Source organism: Cyanistes caeruleus, chromosome 6, assembly GCF_971803275.1.
Source record: "Cyanistes caeruleus chromosome 6, bCyaCae1.hap1.1, whole genome shotgun sequence".
Lineage (NCBI taxonomy): Eukaryota > Metazoa > Chordata > Aves > Passeriformes > Paridae > Cyanistes > Cyanistes caeruleus.
The window spans coordinates 345,630-357,156 of record NC_141706.1 but is presented as its reverse complement, the minus strand read 5'-3'; the positions used below and the strand labels follow the sequence as shown (position 1 = coordinate 357,156).

The window sequence follows — 11,527 nt, the reverse complement described above, 5'->3', positions numbered from 1 at the left end:
TGGCAGCTCTCAGAGGCCTTGGAATCGCGTCTCTTTGGACAAGCATCCGATTGGATGTCTTTTAGACCTCTTGTTCCGAGCTGTGTCAACAGCCGTGCGCCGCGAGGATCCATTGTTGCGGCTTAGGACTTGAAGAAACGCAAAGATAGGTAGAGGATTGCGGCCATAAGATTCTTGGGCCTCCGTCTTGGCGGTTCCTGGAGTTTGTCATTCTGTCAGCATCTTCTTCCTCCCGGGTTCTGCGAGCTTCATCAGCTCGCCTTCATTCTCACCCGGCTCATCTCATTCCGCATTCTCTCAGTCCTTGTGGCCGTCCTTGTGGCCCAGAGTTTTGTCTCCCCATTGTGTCCCCTCGTCCGTTGTGTGGTGTGTCACGGGTGTCTGGGTGTAGTTGTCCCGGAGCTGCTCTGCCCTGCTGCCCAGCCTGGCTGTAGGTGTAAAAGGCCAAGTCCAAGGCAATTTGTGACTGAAATTTGTGATGTAATTTGAAATTTGTAATGTCAGTTGTAGTTAGAGTCTAGAACATATCCCTAGAGCAACGCAAGATGTCTGGAGCTGTGAAGTTACCCTGCAGCACTTTGCCTTTTGTCTCAGCTCTCTTTCAGATGCGGACGGATGAAATCGGTGGCAGAGCGCCCCATCCAGGGTAAGGGGGTTCCCCTGAGAAGGTAAGTCAATGTTTGTCTTTGCAGGGCAACTGGAACCGGTCCCTGTGTTGTTACAGGTCTCCTCTTTGTCTTTATTTTTAGGAAATAGAGCCGGCTAGCAGCAGTCAAGGTGAAGCGGGCAAGGTGAGCGTTGACCGGTGGAGGGAGGCTGTTGTTATCGCTGGGCTCTCAGTTTCTGGTGCAACGCCAAGCGTCCCTTCTTGTTTGCATGCTTTAGGCGGTCCAGTCGCGTTTCGTCGAGACCCTGTCGCCAGCCGGCCGGCACGCCTGCTTCGCCGCTCCCGTGAGCCCTGCGGAAGCGTCACAGGGACTGCGTGACGGAGCCTTTTCCACGTAAAGGGGCCGTGTGGGTGGCCTTCAGGAAGGGGCCGAGGGCTTCCCGTGAGTTGGGGATGTCAGGAGGAGGAGCGAGGGCCTGTTCAAGTCTCAGCAACGCCACATTACTTTTTCTTCTCTTAACTCAGGCGTGCCCTGCGACGGCGCTGCCTGGTCCCGGCGTGGCCGTATCGTGCGGCCTCAGGACACGGCCGTTCGCAGGAGACCGTGAGTAGCGGAATTGTCGGGTTTTGGCCGACGCCCTGCACAGATCAGCTGCTGATTTTCTGTTTTATTTTTGGTAGCTGACGGAGAGACGACAGCCTGGCGATGGCAGGAACTTCCCGGATAGCCAGGCGGCCTTCCTTGGCGCTCCGTGTGGATCCTCCCCAGCGGGCATCCGAGAGCTGAGTCAAAGGCTACGACCCGCAGAGGGGATGAAAGCGGGGTGCCGGGTCGGGGCGGTTCAGGCTGTGGCCCCTTAGGCTGCACGGTGGGAGAGCCTCACTTTTGTTCACAGTGCTGAGGTGTGCAGGACAGAGCAGCCTCTGGGCGCGTCGTGTCACTCGTCCATCGTGCTTTCTGTGTCTTTTGTGCCTCCTGTGTTGTATGTGCCTTCCCTTATCCCTTCTGGGGGCTTACCAGAAACCCCAGCAACACTTATAACATCTCCAATCTCTGGGCTCCTCAGCTTGGCAGCTCTCAGAGGCCTTGGAATCGCGTCTCTTTGGACAAGCATCCGATTGGATGTCTTTTAGACCTCTTGTTCCGAGCTGTGTCAACAGCCGTGCGCCGCGAGGATCCATTGTTGCGGCTTAGGACTTGAAGAAACGCAAAGATAGGTAGAGGATTGCGGCCATAAGATTCTTGGGCCTCCGTCTTGGCGGTTCCTGGAGTTTGTCATTCTGTCAGCATCTTCTTCCTCCCGGGTTTTGCGAGCTTCATCAGCTCGCCTTCATTCTCACCCGGCTCATCTCATTCCGCATTCTCTCAGTCCTTGTGGCCGTCCTTGTGGCCCAGAGTTTTGTCTCCCCATTGTGTCCCCTCGTCCGTTGTGTGGTGTGTCACGGGTGTCTGGGTGTAGTTGTCCCGGAGCTGCTCTGCCCTGCTGCCCAGCCTGGCTGTAGGTGTAAAAGGCCAAGTCCAAGGCAATTTGTGACTGAAATTTGTGATGTAATTTGAAATTTGTAATGTCAGTTGTAGTTAGAGTCTAGAACATATCCCTAGAGCAACGCAAGATGTCTGGAGCTGTGAAGTTACCCTGCAGCACTTTGCCTTTTGTCTCAGCTCTCTTTCAGATGCGGACGGATGAAATCGGTGGCAGAGCGCCCCATCCAGGGTAAGGGGGTTCCCCTGAGAAGGTAAGTCAATGTTTGTCTTTGCAGGGCAACTGGAACCGGTCCCTGTGTTGTTACAGGTCTCCTCTTTGTCTTTATTTTTAGGAAATAGAGCCGGCTAGCAGCAGTCAAGGTGAAGCGGGCAAGGTGAGCGTTGACCGGTGGAGGGAGGCTGTTGTTATCGCTGGGCTCTCAGTTTCTGGTGCAACGCCAAGCGTCCCTTCTTGTTTGCGTGCTTTAGGCGGTCCAGTCGCGTTTCGTCGAGACCCCGTCGCCAGCCGGCCGGCACGGCACGCCTGCTTCGCCGCTCCCGTGAGCCCTGCGGAAGCGTCACAGGGGACCGCGTGACGGAGCCTTTTCCACGTAAAGGGGCCGTGTGGGTGGCCTTCAGGAAGGGGCCGAGGGCTTCCCGTGAGTTGGGGATGTCGGGAGGAGGAGCGAGGGCCTGTTCAAGTCTCAGCAACGCCACATCACTTTTTCTTCTCTTAACTCAGGCGCGCCCTGCGACGGCGCTGCCTGGTCCCGGCGTGGCCGTATCGTGCGGCCTCAGGACACGGCCGTTCGCAGGAGACCGTGAGTAGCGGAATTGTCGGGTTTTGGCCGACGCCCTGCACAGATCAGCTGCTGATTTTCTGTTTTATTTTTGGTAGCTGACGGAGAGACGACAGCCTGGCGATGGCAGGAACTTCCTGGATAGCCAGGCGGCCTTCCTTGGCGCTCCGTGTGGATCCTCCCCAGCGGGCATCCGAGAGCTGAGTCAAAGGCTACGACCCGCAGAGGGGATGAAAGCGGGGTGCCGGGTCGGGACTTGTGACCTGGGATATCTGAGTCAGCTTTGGGGACGGGGAGGTCCAGGCTGTGGCCCCTTAAGCCGCACGGTGGGAGAGCCTCACTTTTGTTCACCGTGCTGAGGTGTGCAGGACAGAGCAGCCTCTGGGCGCGTCGTGTCACTCGTCCATCGTGCCTTCTGTGTCTTTTGTGCCTCCTGTGTTGTATGTGCCTTCCCTTATCCCTTCTGGGGGCTTACCAGAAACCCCAGCAACACTTATAACATCTCCAATCTCTGGGCTCCTCGGCTCGGCAGCTCTCAGAGGCCTTGGAATCGCGTCTCTCTTGACAAGCATCCGATTGGATGTCTTTTAGACCTCTTGTTCCGAGCTGTGTCAACAGCCGTGCGCCGCGAGGATCCATTGTTGCGGCTTAGGACTTGAAGAAACGCAAAGATAGGTAGAGGATTGCGGCCATAAGATTCTTGGGCCTCCGTCTTGGCGGTTCCTGGAGTTTGTCATTCTGTCAGCATCTTCTTCCTCCCGGGTTCTGCGAGCTTCATCAGCTCGCCTTCATTCTCACCCGGCTCATCTTGATCCGCATTCTCTCAGTCCTTGTGGCCGTCCTTGTGGCCCAGAGTTTTGTCTCCCCATTGTGTCCCCTCGTCCGTTGTGTGGTGTGTCACGGGTGTCTGGGTGTAGTTGTCCCGGAGCTGCTCTGCCCTGCTGCCCAGCCTGGCTGTAGGTGTAAAAGGCCAAGTCCAAGGCAATTTGTGACTGAAATTTGTGATGTAATTTGAAATTTGTAATGTCAGTTGTAGTTAGAGTCTAGAACATATCCCTAGAGCAACGCAAGATGTCTGGAGCTGTGAAGTTACCCTGCAGCACTTTGACTTTTGTCTCAGCTCTCTTTCAGATGCGGACGGATGAAATCGGTGGCAGAGCGCCCCATCCAGGGTAAGGGGGTTCCCCTGAGAAGGTAAGTCAATGTTTGTCTTTGCAGGGCAACTGGAACCGGTCCCTGTGTTGTTACAGGTCTCCTCTTTGTCTTTATTTTTAGGAAATAGAGCCGGCTAGCAGCAGTCAAGGTGAAGCGGGCAAGGTGAGCGTTGACCGGTGGAGAGAGGCTGTTGTTATCGCTGGGCTCTCAGTTTCTGGTGCAACGCCAAGCGTCCCTTCTTGTTTGCATGCTTTAGGCGGTCCAGTCGCGTTTCGTCGAGACCCCGTCGCCAGCCGGCCGGCACGCCTGCTTCGCCGCTCCCGTGAGCCCTGCGGAAGCGTCACAGGGACCGCGTGACGGAGCCTTTTCCACGTAAAGGGGCCGTGTGGGTGGCCTTCAGGAAGGGGCCGAGGGCTTCCCGTGAGTTGGGGATGTCAGGAGGAGGAGCGAGGGCCTGTTCAAGTCTCAGCAACGCCACATTACTTTTTCTTCTCTTAACTCAGGCGCGCCCTGCGACGGCGCTGCCTGGTCCCGGCGTGGCCGTATCGTGCGGCCTCAGGACACGGCCGTTCGCAGGAGACCGTGAGTAGCGGAATTGTCGGGTTTTGGCCGACGCCCTGCACAGATCAGCTGCTGATTTTCTGTTTTATTTTTGGTAGCTGACGAAGAGACGACAGCCTGGCGATGGCAGGAACTTCCCGGATAGCCAGGCGGCCTTCCTTGGCGCTCCGTGTGGATCCTCCCCAGCGGGCATCCGAGAGCTGAGTCAAAGGCTACGACCCGCAGAGGGGATGAAAGCGGGGTGCCGGGTCGGGGCGGTTCAGGCTGTGGCCCCTTAGGCCGCACGGTGGGAGAGCCTCACTTTTGTTCACAGTGCTGAGGTGTGCAGGACAGAGCAGCCTCTGGGCGCGTCGTGTCACTCGTCCATCGTGCCTTCTGTGTCTTTTGTGCCTCCTGTGTTGTATGTGCTTTCCCTTATCCCTTCTGGGGGCTTACCAGAAACCCCAGCAACACTTATAACATCTCCAATCTCTGGGCTCCTCAGCTTGGCAGCTCTCAGAGGCCTTGGAATCGCGTCTCTTTGGACAAGCATCCGATTGGATGTCTTTTAGACCTCTTGTTCCGAGCTGTGTCAACAGCCGTGCGCCGCGAGGATCCATTGTTGCGGCTTAGGACTTGAAGAAACGCAAAGATAGGTAGAGGATTGCGGCCTTAAGATTCTTGGGCCTCCGTCTTGGCGGTTCCTGGAGTTTGTCATTCTGTCAGCATCTTCTTCCTCCCGGGTTCTGCGAGCTTCATCAGCTCGCCTTCATTCTCACCCGGCTCATCTTGATCCGCATTCTCTCAGTCCTTGCGGCCGTTCTTGTGGCCCAGAATTTTGTCTCCCCATTGTGTCCCCTCGTCGGTTGTCTGGTGTGTCACGGGTGTCTGGGTGTAGTTGTCCCGGAGCTGCTCTGCCCTGCTGCCCAGCCTGGCTGTAGGTGTAAAAGGCCAAGTCCAAGGCAATTTGTGACTGAAATTTGTGATGTAATTTGAAATTTGTAATGTCAGTTGTAGTTAGAGTCTAGAACATATCCCTAGAGCAACGCAAGATGTCTGGAGCTGTGAAGTTACCCTGCAGCACTTTGCCTTTTGTCTCAGCTCTCTTTCAGATGCGGACGGATGAAATCGGTGGCAGAGCGCCCCATCCAGGGTAAGGGGGTTCCCCTGAGAAGGTAAGTCAATGTTTGTCTTTGCAGGGCAACTAGAACCGGTCCCTGTGTTGTTACAGATCTCCTCTTTGTCTTTATTTTTAGGAAATAGAGCCGGCTAGCAGCAGTCAAGGTGAAGCGGGCAAGGTGAGCGTTGACCGGTGGAGGGAGGCTGTTGTTATCGCTGGGCTCTCAGTTTCTGGTGCAACGCCAAGCGTCCCTTCTTGTTTGCATGCTTTAGGCGGTCCAGTCGCGTTTCGTCGAGACCCCGTCGCCAGCCGGCCGGCACGCCTGCTTCGCCGCTCCCGTGAGCCCTGCGGAAGCGTCACAGGGACTGCGTGACGGAGCCTTTTCCACGTAAAGGGGCCGTGTGGGTGGCCTTCAGGAAGGGGCCGAGGGCTTCCCGTGAGTTGGGGATGTCAGGAGGAGGAGCGAGGGCCTGTTCAAGTCTCAGCAACGCCACATTACTTTTTCTTCTCTTAACTCAGGCGCGCCCTGCGACGGCGCTGCCTGGTCCCGGCGTGGCCGTATCGTGCGGCCTCAGGACACAGCCGTTCGCAGGAGACCGTGAGTAGCGGAATTGTCGGGTTTTGGCCGACGCCCTGCACAGATCAGCTGCTGATTTTCTGTTTTATTTTTGGTAGCTGACGGAGAGACGACAGCCTGGCGATGGCAGGAACTTCCCGGATAGCCAGGCGGCCTTCCTTGGCGCTCCGTGTGGATCCTCCCCAGCGGGCATCCGAGAGCTGAGTCAAAGGCTACGACCCGCAGAGGGGATGAAAGCGGGGTGCCGGGTCGGGGCGGTTCAGGCTGTGGCCCCTTAGGCCGCACGGTGGGAGAGCCTCACTTTTGTTCACAGTGCTGAGGTGTGCAGGACAGAGCAGCCTCTGGGCGCGTCGTGTCACTCGTCCATCGTGCTTTCTGTGTCTTTTGTGCCTCCTGTGTTGTATGTGCCTTCCCTTATCCCTTCTGGGGGCTTACCAGAAACCCCAGCAACACTTATAACATCTCCAATCTCTGGGCTCCTCAGCTTGGCAGCTCTCAGAGGCCTTGGAATCGCGTCTCTTTGGACAAGCATCCGATTGGATGTCTTTTAGACCTCTTGTTCCGAGCTGTGTCAACAGCCGTGCGCCGCGAGGATCCATTGTTGCGGCTTAGGACTTGAAGAAACGCAAAGATAGGTAGAGGATTGCGGCCATAAGATTCTTGGGCCTCCGTCTTGGCGGTTCCTGGAGTTTGTCATTCTGTCAGCATCTTCTTCCTCCCGGGTTTTGCGAGCTTCATCAGCTCGCCTTCATTCTCACCCGGCTCATCTCATTCCGCATTCTCTCAGTCCTTGTGGCCGTCCTTGTGGCCCAGAGTTTTGTCTCCCCATTGTGTCCCCTCGTCCGTTGTGTGGTGTGTCACGGGTGTCTGGGTGTAGTTGTCCCGGAGCTGCTCTGCCCTGCTGCCCAGCCTGGCTGTAGGTGTAAAAGGCCAAGTCCAAGGCAATTTGTGACTGAAATTTGTGATGTAATTTGAAATTTGTAATGTCAGTTGTAGTTAGAGTCTAGAACATATCCCTAGAGCAACGCAAGATGTCTGGAGCTGTGAAGTTACCCTGCAGCACTTTGCCTTTTGTCTCAGCTCTCTTTCAGATGCGGACGGATGAAATCGGTGGCAGAGCGCCCCATCCAGGGTAAGGGGGTTCCCCTGAGAAGGTAAGTCAATGTTTGTCTTTGCAGGGCAACTGGAACCGGTCCCTGTGTTGTTACAGGTCTCCTCTTTGTCTTTATTTTTAGGAAATAGAGCCGGCTAGCAGCAGTCAAGGTGAAGCGGGCAAGGTGAGCGTTGACCGGTGGAGGGAGGCTGTTGTTATCGCTGGGCTCTCAGTTTCTGGTGCAACGCCAAGCGTCCCTTCTTGTTTGCGTGCTTTAGGCGGTCCAGTCGCGTTTCGTCGAGACCCCGTCGCCAGCCGGCCGGCACGGCACGCCTGCTTCGCCGCTCCCGTGAGCCCTGCGGAAGCGTCACAGGGGACCGCGTGACGGAGCCTTTTCCACGTAAAGGGGCCGTGTGGGTGGCCTTCAGGAAGGGGCCGAGGGCTTCCCGTGAGTTGGGGATGTCGGGAGGAGGAGCGAGGGCCTGTTCAAGTCTCAGCAACGCCACATCACTTTTTCTTCTCTTAACTCAGGCGCGCCCTGCGACGGCGCTGCCTGGTCCCGGCGTGGCCGTATCGTGCGGCCTCAGGACACGGCCGTTCGCAGGAGACCGTGAGTAGCGGAATTGTCGGGTTTTGGCCGACGCCCTGCACAGATCAGCTGCTGATTTTCTGTTTTATTTTTGGTAGCTGACGGAGAGACGACAGCCTGGCGATGGCAGGAACTTCCCGGGTAGCCAGGCGGCCTTCCTTGGCGCTCCGTGTGGATCCTCCCCAGCGGGCATCCGAGAGCTGAGTCAAAGGCTACGACCCGCAGAGGGGATGAAAGCGGGGTGCCGGGTCGGGACTTGTGACCTGGGATATCTGAGTCAGCTTTGGGGACGGGGAGGTCCAGGCTGTGGCCCCTTAAGCCGCACGGTGGGAGAGCCTCACTTTTGTTCACCGTGCTGAGGTGTGCAGGACAGAGCAGCCTCTGGGCGCGTCGTGTCACTCGTCCATCGTGCCTTCTGTGTCTTTTGTGCCTCCTGTGTTGTATGTGCCTTCCCTTATCCCTTCTGGGGGCTTACCAGAAACCCCAGCAACACTTATAACATCTCCAATCTCTGGGCTCCTCGGCTCGGCAGCTCTCAGAGGCCTTGGAATCGCGTCTCTCTTGACAAGCATCCGATTGGATGTCTTTTAGACCTCTTGTTCCGAGCTGTGTCAACAGCCGTGCGCCGCGAGGATCCATTGTTGCGGCTTAGGACTTGAAGAAACGCAAAGATAGGTAGAGGATTGCGGCCATAAGATTCTTGGGCCTCCGTCTTGGCGGTTCCTGGAGTTTGTCATTCTGTCAGCATCTTCTTCCTCCCGGGTTCTGCGAGCTTCATCAGCTCGCCTTCATTCTCACCCGGCTCATCTCATTCCGCATTCTCTCAGTCCTTGCGGCCGTTCTTGTGGCCCAGAATTTTGTCTCCCCATTGTGTCCCCTCGTCGGTTGTCTGGTGTGTCACGGGTGTCTGGGTGTAGTTGTCCCGGAGCTGCTCTGCCCTGCTGCCCAGCCTGGCTGTAGGTGTAAAAGGCCAAGTCCAAGGCAATTTGTGACTGAAATTTGTGATGTAATTTGAAATTTGTAATGTCAGTTGTAGTTAGAGTCTAGAACATATCCCTAGAGCAACGCAAGATGTCTGGAGCTGTGAAGTTACCCTGCAGCACTTTGACTTTTGTCTCAGCTCTCTTTCAGATGCGGACGGATGAAATCGGTGGCAGAGCGCCCCATCCAGGGTAAGGGGGTTCCCCTGAGAAGGTAAGTCAATGTTTGTCTTTGCAGGGCAACTGGAACCGGTCCCTGTGTTGTTACAGGTCTCCTCTTTGTCTTTATTTTTAGGAAATAGAGCAGGCTAGCAGCAGTCAAGGTGAAGCGGGCAAGGTGAGCGTTGACCGGTGGAGGGAGGCTGTTGTTATCGCTGGGCTCTCAGTTTCTGGTGCAACGCCAAGCGTCCCTTCTTGTTTGCATGCTTTAGGCGGTCCAGTCGCGTTTCGTCGAGACCCCGTCGCCAGCCGGCCGGCACGCCTGCTTCGCCGCTCCCGTGAGCCCTGCGGAAGCGTCACAGGGACCGCGTGACGGAGCCTTTTCCACGTAAAGGGGCCGTGTGGGTGGCCTTCAGGAAGGGGCCGAGGGCTTCCCGTGAGTTGGGGATGTCAGGAGGAGGAGCGAGGGCCTGTTCAAGTCTCAGCAACGCCACATTACTTTTTCTTCTCTTAACTCAGGCGCGCCCTGCGACGGCGCTGCCTGGTCCCGGCGTGGCCGTATCGTGCGGCCTCAGGACACGGCCGTTCGCAGGAGACCGTGAGTAGCGGAATTGTCGGGTTTTGGCCGACGCCCTGCACAGATCAGCTGCTGATTTTCTGTTTTATTTTTGGTAGCTGACGAAGAGACGACAGCCTGGCGATGGCAGGAACTTCCCGGATAGCCAGGCGGCCTTCCTTGGCGCTCCGTGTGGATCCTCCCCAGCGGGCATCCGAGAGCTGAGTCAAAGGCTACGACCCGCAGAGGGGATGAAAGCGGGGTGCCGGGTCGGGGCGGTTCAGGCTGTGGCCCCTTAGGCTGCACGGTGGGAGAGCCTCACTTTTGTTCACAGTGCTGAGGTGTGCAGGACAGAGCAGCCTCTGGGCGCGTCGTGTCACTCGTCCATCGTGCCTTCTGTGTCTTTTGTGCCTCCTGTGTTGTATGTGCTTTCCCTTATCCCTTCTGGGGGCTTACCAGAAACCCCAGCAACACTTATAACATCTCCAATCTCTGGGCTCCTCAGCTTGGCAGCTCTCAGAGGCCTTGGAATCGCGTCTCTTTGGACAAGCATCCGATTGGATGTCTTTTAGACCTCTTGTTCCGAGCTGTGTCAACAGCCGTGCGCCGCGAGGATCCATTGTTGCGGCTTAGGACTTGAAGAAACGCAAAGATAGGTAGAGGATTGCGGCCATAAGATTCTTGGGCCTCCGTCTTGGCGGTTCCTGGAGTTTGTCATTCTGTCAGCATCTTCTTCCTCCCGGGTTCTGCGAGCTTCATCAGCTCGCCTTCATTCTCACCCGGCTCATCTCATTCCGCATTCTCTCAGTCCTTGTGGCCGTCCTTGTGGCCCAGAGTTTTGTCTCCCCATTGTGTCCCCTCGTCCGTTGTGTGGTGTGTCACGGGTGTCTGGGTGTAGTTGTCCCGGAGCTGCTCTGCCCTGCTGCCCAGCCTGGCTGTAGGTGTAAAAGGCCAAGTCCAAGGCAATTTGTGACTGAAATTTGTGATGTAATTTGAAATTTGTAATGTCAGTTGTAGTTAGAGTCTAGAACATATCCCTAGAGCAACGCAAGATGTCTGGAGCTGTGAAGTTACCCTGCAGCACTTTGACTTTTGTCTCAGCTCTCTTTCAGATGCGGACGGATGAAATCGGTGGCAGAGCGCCCCATCCAGGGTAAGGGGGTTCCCCTGAGAAGGTAAGTCAATGTTTGTCTTTGCAGGGCAACTGGAACCGGTCCCTGTGTTGTTACAGGTCTCCTCTTTGTCTTTATTTTTAGGAAATAGAGCCGGCTAGCAGCAGTCAAGGTGAAGCGGGCAAGGTGAGCGTTGACCGGTGGAGGGAGGCTGTTGTTATCGCTGGGCTCTCAGTTTCTGGTGCAACGCCAAGCGTCCCTTCTTGTTTGCATGCTTTAGGCGGTCCAGTCGCGTTTCGTCGAGACCCCGTCGCCAGCCGGCCGGCACGCCTGCTTCGCCGCTCCCGTGAGCCCTGCGGAAGCGTCACAGGGACCGCGTGACGGAGCCTTTTCCACGTAAAGGGGCCGTGTGGGTGGCCTTCAGGAAGGGGCCGAGGGCTTCCCGTGAGTTGGGGATGTCAGGAGGAGGAGCGAGGGCCTGTTCAAGTCTCAGCAACGCCACATTACTTTTTCTTCTCTTAACTCAGGCGCGCCCTGCGACGGCGCTGCCTGGTCCCGGCGTGGCCGTATCGTGCGGCCTCAGGACACGGCCGTTCGCAGGAGACCGTGAGTAGCGGAATTGTCGGGTTTTGGCCGACGCCCTGCACAGATCAGCTGCTGATTTTCTGTTTTATTTTTGGTAGCTGACGAAGAGACGACAGCCTGGCGATGGCAGGAACTTCCCGGGTAGCCAGGCGGCCTTCCTTGGCGCTCCGTGTGGATCCTCCCCAGCGG

The 11,527-nt window shown here is 56.7% G+C and overlaps 1 long non-coding RNA gene across 1 annotated transcript; it reads left to right on the top strand.

The window, feature by feature from the left end:
• Positions 1–451: 451 nt before the first annotated feature.
• Positions 452–7,346, top strand: LOC147652349 (uncharacterized). Its single transcript, XR_015288469.1, has 18 exons — positions 452–668; positions 750–791; positions 886–1,049; positions 1,133–1,211; positions 1,289–2,344; positions 2,426–2,467; positions 2,562–2,731; positions 2,815–2,893; positions 2,971–4,066; positions 4,148–4,189; positions 4,284–4,447; positions 4,531–4,609; positions 4,687–4,874; positions 5,669–5,742; positions 5,824–5,865; positions 5,960–6,123; positions 6,207–6,285; positions 6,363–7,346. It is a non-coding gene; the product is annotated as an uncharacterized LOC147652349 (long non-coding RNA).
• The last annotated feature ends 4,181 nt before the right edge of the window (positions 7,347–11,527 follow it).